The 7,936-nt window shown below is 41.8% G+C and overlaps 1 protein-coding gene across 2 annotated transcripts in view; it reads left to right on the top strand.

Moving 5' to 3' along the window:
* Positions 1 to 248: 248 nt before the first annotated feature.
* The window catches only part of LOC106585937 (sodium-dependent phosphate transporter 2), a 141,040-nt gene continuing 133,352 nt past the window's right edge, over positions 249 to 7,936 (top strand). For both annotated transcript variants that reach the window (XR_014382579.1, XM_045706999.2), the window contains exon 1: positions 249 to 879. The gene's annotated coding sequence lies outside the window, so the exon portion shown is untranslated. The remainder of the gene's footprint in view (positions 880 to 7,936) is intronic.

The following is a 7,936-nucleotide window of genomic DNA, read 5'->3' as shown; positions in this document are numbered from 1 at the left end:
GCGTTTCCACTGCCATTTCTCCCATTATTAATTGTACCGACACAAAAGGATCCCACCTTATCTAACATATTTTTGCTTCGTCAACATTGGAAAGTTTACCGACAAATTTGGAATTTGAATTAGGCCTGTCATTACATTTTTCATCCTACTTTACTCACAGAAAAAAGGTTACATGGAAACCCAGTAAACACCTTTTCCTCCCACACTGGTAGCCTCCCCTGCTCAGACGTAGAATGCGTCAGCCAACGACTGACAGATCGCTATAACATATTATGGGGATCAGGACATATTCAGGCGTTGGAAGACTTGGCATGCGTCAGCAACGCCTGGGCAGAGGAAACGCACGTCCACGCGTGTTCCCTCATCATCCATAGTGAGCCGGCCAGCGACGCACGTCCACGCGTGTTCCCTCATCATCCATAGTGAGCCAGCCAGCGACGCACGTCCACGCGTTTCCTCATCATCCATAGTGAGCCAGCCAGCGACGCACGTCCACGCGTTTCCTCATCATCCATAGTGAGCCAGCCAGCGACGCACGTCCACGCGTTTCCTCATCATCCATAGTGAGCCAGCCAGCGACGCACGTCCACGCGTTTCCTCATCATCCATAGTGAGCCAGCCAGCCAGCGACGCGCGTCCCCGAGGCGCCCGGATGAGAAACAGAGATTCCAGGGAACATGGTTGTTTGACTCGGTCGAGACAGAGCAGAGCAGAGCAGAGCAGCGGGGACATACAGGACTGAGAGAGAGAGGGAGAGAGAGAGAGAGAGTGTCGGAATCTGGACATTTTTTGACGGCGCTTCTAAAAGCCACTGGGCGACAACCAGACTTTCGGTTCTGGGAAAAGGAGAGTTGTTGAACGGTGTCGTGTTTCGCTCTTGTAAGTATATTTCTGTTACTCTGTGTGTGCCCGATGTGTATCGCGTGTTTTCTCTCTCTCCCAAGGGCAAACGATCTGAACCATATCCATCCATATAGATATGAGGCGAATGCCCTGCACTCGGGAGAAAGAACCGGGCCCGGTAAGTGTCAACAACAACATGGCGTAGAAAATGATTATTTTAACACCGTTATTAGACACAATGTTGCACATGTACTCTGGAGTCGCGCATTACAGGGGACTAATCATGTTGATACATTGGTAGAAACGAGACGGAGTCTGACACATTAGAAATGGGGGAAACGTCGTTTACAGCATGGATTGATAGTCTAGTTGTTGGTAGTACAGTTGTCTGAATGGCATGGATAGATAGTCTAGTTGTTGGTAGTAGTCACGATGGAGCTGTAGTCTACAGCGCCTGGTTCTACTGTATAGGAAACCGTTTTTATCAACTCCATGGTTTTTAAAGTAGTGAAAAATGTAATTGTTGAAAAAATCACCAGTGTGCGTCATTTCCTCACATCCTAAATCAAAATATAGAATTATTTTGACATTAGACCAGACAAAATGTATTCACTGTTTAACGGATCCCCCCCCCCCCCCTCCAGAAAAGTGAGTCGAGCAAACGAAAAAACATAAGGAAATAAAACATGAATTGGATAAGGAATAACAGTACTTAACCAAATTGTCCTAGGCACTTGTGCAGGCTCGAGGCCTGAGCTTCATTTCCATTCGAAAAACGACACTATTTTTCTTAAAAAGAATGCAGATGTTACAATGTTGTTATAACCATGAAGAATGAAACACAATGGGAAGTATAACTTGTGACAGTTTCCTTTATTCTTGATTTAAAAAAAAATAAATAATCCAATCTGGTAATTTAATGTGATGTATAGCGCAATAGAGTAGACTATTGAAAAAAAAAAAATTTCTAATTCAAGAATGATTGACAATAAATACAGGTGTATAAAATCATGCAATCTCCATAGACAAACATTGGCAGTAGAATGGCCTTACTGAAGAGCTCAGTGACTTTCAACGTGACACCGTCATAGGATTCCACCTTTTTATAACAAGTCAGTTTGTCAGAGTTGCCCCGGTCAACTAAGTGCTGTTATTGTGAATTGGAAATGTCTAGGAGCAACAATGACTCAGCCGTGAGGTGGTAGGCCACACAAGCTCACAGAACAGGACCAGTAAGTGCTGAAGCGTGAAAAAAATTGTCTGTCCTCGGTTGCATTACTCACTACTGAGTTCCAAACTGTCTCTGGAAGCAACGTCAGCACAAGAACTGTTTGTCGGGAGCTTTATGAAATGGGTTTCCATGGCCGAGCAGCCGCACACAAGCCTAAGATCACCATGCGCAATGCCAAGCGTCGGCTGGAGTGGAGTAAAGATAGAGTGGAAACGCGTTCTCTGGAGTGATGAATCACGCTTCACCAGCATGCATAGTGCCAACTGTAAAGTTTGGTAGAGGAGGAATAATGGTCTGGGGCTGTTGTTCATGGTTCGGGCCCCTTCGTTCCAGAGAAGGGAAATCTTAACGCTACAGCATACAATGCCATTCTAAATGATTCTGTGGTTACAACTTTGTGGCAACAGTTTGGGGAAGGACCTTTCCTGTTTCAGCATGACAATGCCCTGTGCACAAAGCGAAGTCCATACAAAAATGGTTTGTCAATCGGTGTGGAAGAACTTGACTGGCCTTCACAGAGAGCTGACCTCAACCCCATCGAACACCTTTGAGATGAATTGGAACGCCGACTGCGAACTGGGCCTAATCGCCCAACATCAGTGCCTGACCTCAGTAATGCTCTTGTGGCCGAACGGATGCAAGTCCTCGCAGCAATGTTCCAACATCTAGTGGAAAGCCTTTCCAGAAGAGTGGAGGCTGTTATAGCAGCAATGTTCCAACATCTAGTGGAAAGCCTTCCCAGAAGAGTGGAGGCTGTTATAGCAGCAATGTACCAACATCTAGTAGAAAGCCTTCCCAGAAGAGTGGAGGCTGTTTTTGCAGCAAAGGGGAACCAACTCCATTTTTAATCCCATGATTTTTTTGTGAGATTTTCTATGAGCATGTGTCCACTAGAGGTCGACCGATTTTACGATTTTTCAACGCAGATACCGATACCGATTATTGGATGGCCAAAAACCCCCGGTACCGATTAATCGGCCGATTTTTTCCCTTTATTTTTTATTTGTAATAATGACAATTACAACAATACTGAATGAACACTTATTTTAACTTAATATAATACATCAATAAAATCAATTTAGCCTCAAATAAATAATGAAACATGTTCAATTTGGTTTAAATAATGCAAAAAGAAAGTGTTGGAGAAGAAAGTAAAAGTGCAATATGTGCCATGTAAAAAAGCTAACATTTAAGTGCCTTGCTCAGAACATGAGAACATATGAAAGCTGGTGGTTCCTTTTAACATTAGTCTTCAATATTCCCAGGTAAGATGTTTTAAGTTGTAGTTATTATAGGAATTATAGGACTATTTCTCTCTATACGATTTGTATTTCATATTCCTTTGACTATTGGATGTTCTTATAGGCACTTTAGTATTGCCAGTGTAACAGTATAGCTTCCGTCCCTCTCCTCGCTCCTACCTGGGCTCAAACCAGGAACACATCGACAACAGCCACCCTCGAAGCAGCGTTACCCATGCAGAGCAAGGGGAACAACTACTCCAAGTCTCAGAACGAGTGACGTTTGAAACGCTATTAGCGCACACCCGCTAACTAGCTAGCCATTTCACATCGGTTACACCAGCCTAATCTTGGGAGTTGAAGGCTTGAAGTCATAAACAGCGCAATGAAGAGCTGCTGGCAAACGCACGAAAGTGCTGTTTGAATGAATGCTTACGAGCCTGCTGGTGCCTACCACTGCTCAGTCAGACTGCTCTATCAAATATCAAATCATAGACTTAATTATAATATAATAAACACACAGAAATACGAGCCTTAGGTCATTAATATGGTCGAATCCGGAAACTATCATCTCGAAAACAAAACATTTTTTCTTTCAGTGAAATGAGGAACTGTTCCATATTTTCTCAGTTGCAAAAGCAGCAAGTGACTTTTCACAAAACTGCATTCAGCAAACGACGGAATTGTGAGAGCTAGCTATGTACTGTCCCACAAAATTGCTAAACCTCTGCAGCAATACTTTGCCCCGACAAGAAAGAGCATTTTGAAAATGTTTCCCTGTCAAGACGAACAGTGACACTGTGTGTTGAGGACAGCGCAGAGAATATGGAACAACAGTTGAAAGACAAAGTAAAGGATTTCACCTATTTCTCCTTGGCCCTGGATGAGAGCAGTGATGCACATGACATGGTGCAGTTGTTTATATTCTTACGAGGCATAACCCCAGAACCCCAGAATCCCAGAACCCCAGAACCCCAGAATCCCAGAACCCCAGAACCCCAGAATCCCAGAACCCCAGAATCCCAGAACCCCAGACTTTGAAATTACAGAGGAGCTTGCTTCAGTGCAGTCAATGAAGAGCACAACCACAGGGAACGATTTATTGGAGGAGGTTCATAAGTGTGTGACAAAGCTGTTTTGAGAAGTTATCCAGTGTGACCCCTGATGGGTGCCCAAACTTGACAGGAAAAAAACCATTGGCCTTTTGAAAAGGATATAAGATCAAGTAGCTGAGCTGAACCCAGATCAGGAAATTATTTTCCTGCATTGCATTATTCATCCGGAGGTGCTCTGTAAATGTGTTCTGAAAATGAGCCATGTTGTGGATACAGTCACTAAAGTGGTAAATGTCATAAGAGCAAAATTTTTAAACCACAGGCAGTTTGTCTCATTGTTGGAAGACACAGAGTCGGGTCATGCAGATCTCCCCTACCACACAAACATGAGATGGCTGAGTTTGGGGAAGGTGCTTAAAAAGGGTGTGGGACCTGAAGTCGGAGATTGCTGAGTTTTTGAAAATGAAAGGAAAATATGTGGATTTCACTCAACTGCAAGATAAAGAATGGTTGGCTGATTTTGCCTTCGCCGTGGACATCATGGCCCTCATGAAATGAACTGAATTTCAAACTACAAGGGAAAGGCCTTTTTGCACATCAGATGTACAGCCTTGTCAAAGCCTTCAAGGGAAAATTACTCCTCCTGACCCGCCAAGTAGAAGCCAACAATCTCACTCACTTTCCCACACTACTAGCCTGTTCCCTATCAGATGAGAACAATCTCACCCACCTTCCCACACTACTAGTCTGTTCCCTATCAGATGAGAACAATCTCACCCACCTTCCCACACTACTAGTCTGTTCCCTATCAGATGAGAACAATCTCACCCACCTTCCCACACTACTAGCCTGTTCCCTATCAGATGAGAACAATCTCACCCACCTTCCAACACTACCAGTCTGTTCCCTATCAGATGAGAACAATCTCACCCACCTTCCCACACTACTAGTCTGTTCCCTATCAGATGAGAACAATCTCACCCACCTTCCCACACTACTAGTCTGTTCCCTATCAGATGAGAACAATCTCACCCACCTTCCCACACTACTAGTCTGTTCCCTATCAGATGAGAACAATCTCACCCACCTTCCAACACTACCAGTCTGTTCCCTATCAGATGAGAACAATCTCACCCACCTTCCAACACTACTAGTCTGTTCCCTATCAGATGAGAACAATCTCACCCACCTTCCCACACTACTAGTCTGTTCCCTATTAGATGAGAACAATCTCACCCACCTTCCAACACTACCAGTCTGTTCCCTATCAGATGACCAGCGGGAGAAGTCGCTGCAGCTTGCTTTTGAACGGTGAGTTTTCTCATCGTTTTGAGGATTTCAAAGTGTTGGAAAATGACATGCTGTTGGTTTCCTCTCCTTTCACCTTCAATGTGGATAACGCTCCCACTGACCTGCAACTTGAGCTTATCGATCTTCAGTCTGATGCAGTGATTGTTTTGAATAGTTCTCTCAATGTCACTGACGACGTTCTATTAATCTCTCAATGAACAAAACTTTCAAAGGATTAGGAGTCATGCTCAGAAGATGTTTGTACTGTTTGGGTCAACCTATATATGTGTACAGACATTTTCAGTGATGAAATATAACAAGTTAAGGCACAGATCATACCTAGGATAGGATAAAGTAATCCTTCTAACCCCCCCCCTTAAAAGATTTAGATGCACTATTGTATAGTGGTTGTTACACTGGACATCATAAGGTGAATCCACCAATTTGTAAGTCGCTCTGGATAAGAGCGTCTGCTAAATGACTTAAATGTAATGTAATGTACTGACTCTCACCTCTCAGCAATCCTGCTCATAGCGACATCAGAAACTATACCTGACTTCACTGCTCTAGTCGATACCCATCAGAGACTTCACTCCTCACACTGATTGAGTAGTTTAAATGTAATGTTGAGCTCTCTCTCTTTCTTGTGTTTTTGTGCATACCCGTTAACAAGAGTTCTGTCTGTGGTGCCGAATACACAGTGTACATTTCCCTCCGTGTAGTTCATTGCGTGTTTAAAAATGAAACTACCTACCAAAAGGAAAACATGGATGTGGTTTATTTCTGTGCATGTTAAAAAAGTAAAATAAGTAGCATATCTGGATGTGATTTACAGTAGATATATCTGTCAACACAGTCATACACATGATGTATAATCCTGTAATATGATTCTGGCCCATGGTGGCAAAAAATATAGTCTAATGTGGCCCTCCATTGAAAATAATTGCCCAGGCCTGCTCAAGCAGGTCCAACCAGAAGGTCTTTTGTTGTGTCGTAAAAAAAAAAAAATTGCTTAGCAACTCAGGCTTTTGTTTTTGGAAAAACCATACCGTTCCTGGGTGTTCCTGAGGAAAAATTTGCAATGAGCAAGTAATAATTTTCAATATTTCTGCATATGATTTATTGAAGACTGCCTGCTGTCTAGCCGTACTGAAATAGGATTTTGCACATTGACAGTAACAAGCAGTACTGGCACAAGAGATACATTTTGTAACTTCCACCAAGCCTACAAAGACTTGAAAAGAATGACAATGTGATTAGCTTCTCCCTAGCCCTAGACATTGCTTCTCCAGTCACCATTGCCTTTTATAGAATACATCAATTGTCCATTGCAAAACCATCCCATTTTAACAGCATCAGTGGTTGCCTGTCTTGTCGTTTTTCATTGTGCTCCATAATCAATCAATCAAATTGATTTATAAAGCCCTTTTTACAGTGAGGGGGAAAAAAGTATTTGATCCCCTGCTGATTTTGTACGTTTGCCCACTGACAAAGAAATGATCAGTCTATAATTTTAATGGTAGGTTTATTTGAACAGTGAGAGACAGAATAACAACAAAAAAATCCAGAAAAACGCATGTCAAAAATGTTATAAATTGATTAGCAAGGTCTACACCTGTTGTATTCGGCGCATGTGACAAATAAAATTTGATCTCTTACCTCGATTTCGGTTGGTACACCTTTTTTTGTTGTTGCTTCAAATATGTTCTTGTACCAATTTACTTTTCTTCTTCGTGGGGGTTTAAAGAACTCATCATGGGAGAAATTCTCGCTGCATACCTGTAGATTCAACACACAAAGTCTGTGGATGGGATTGTTTATGCGTCTATGCAGAACAACTAGCCTCAGATCTGGGTTGTCCCAAGTAAGTCCGGAAAGTTACCGGACCTTGTATTTTTTTTCATTGCGTTGTCGCTTGTTAGTATTAGAGGTCGACCGATTACGATTTTTCAACGCTGATACCGATTATCGGAGGACCAACAAAATCCGATAGCGATTAATCGGACGATTTAAAATAAATCTATTTTATAAAAAAAAAAATATATATATCTATTATTATATTTTTTTAAATAAAAAAAAATAATAATTTTTTTTTTTTTTTTACATTTGTTTAAATTTGTTATTATTAATTTATTTGTAATTTGTGAATGAACACTTATTTTAACTTAATATAATACATCAATAAAATCAATTTAGCCTCAAATAAATAATGAAACATGTTCAATTTGGTTTAAATAATGCAAAAACAAAGTGTTGGAGAAGAAAGTAAAAGTGCA

The sequence above is a fragment of the Salmo salar genome, chromosome 24 (genome assembly GCF_965601325.2).
Source record: "Salmo salar chromosome 24, fSalSal1, whole genome shotgun sequence".
NCBI lineage: Eukaryota > Metazoa > Chordata > Actinopteri > Salmoniformes > Salmonidae > Salmo > Salmo salar.
Note: the sequence above shows the minus strand (reverse complement) of the source record. Positions and strands in the feature narration are given on the sequence as shown.